Source organism: Atta colombica, unplaced genomic scaffold (genome assembly GCF_001594045.1).
Source record: "Atta colombica isolate Treedump-2 unplaced genomic scaffold, Acol1.0 scaffold141, whole genome shotgun sequence".
Taxonomy (NCBI): Eukaryota; Metazoa; Arthropoda; class Insecta; order Hymenoptera; family Formicidae; genus Atta; species Atta colombica.
This window is the reverse complement of record NW_017259230.1, coordinates 922,941-923,806: the sequence shown is the minus strand read 5'-3', so window position 1 is coordinate 923,806 and position 866 is coordinate 922,941.

The window sequence follows — 866 nt, the reverse complement described above, 5'->3', positions numbered from 1 at the left end:
ATAACAAATAATAATAATTAAATTTAAAACATAATTACATAATGAAATCCTTTTACTTTATTCAAAATCATAAAAATGTCTCGATTTTTTAACAAAGAATAATAAAATATTTTAATTAATCATAATAATTATAATAATAATTAAATTTATGAGATAATAACATATATAATAAAACCGTTTCATTTTATTTAAAATTATGATAATGTTACGATAGATCATATGTATACAGATACATCTTGATAGATAATTCAGTTACGTAACTATGATAAGCATTAATCAATATCAATCTTGAGGTAAACACCGGATAATGAGATCAATCAAAACATGCACCATTAGATTAGCAAATTAACTGCGCCTTGATCAAAGATACCCAAATCAAACAAGCAAATGATCGTGTGACTGCTTTCCATTACAAATTATTCGTATTTAAAGATCTAGTGAGCAGATCTGGTATGCGATTACAAGCTCGCGCTAAGTAATCGCAGGAAATAGTAAAACCAACCAAGTGATTTTTTTCCGAATAGTGTTAAATAATCCCTATAATTATCATTCCGTTATTACATAATAGTACGTGCAGATTAATAGCTGAGACCTTTCTTTGGATAAGAAATAGCAAGATATAATTATTCTGGACAATCGGAGGATGGATGTTATGATGAAATAACTAATATTAAATAAATTTATTGACATTTAATGATATAAGTGACAATAAAGTATTCTGGTAAGTATCTTATGCTTGTAAGATAATATACTTTCATCAATCCTTGCCTCTCACTTTGAAGTTCTTAATCATTTTATTTTACAACAAGTTTGAATATTTCTATATATAATATTTCTATATATAATATTTATTTTATAAAATAATA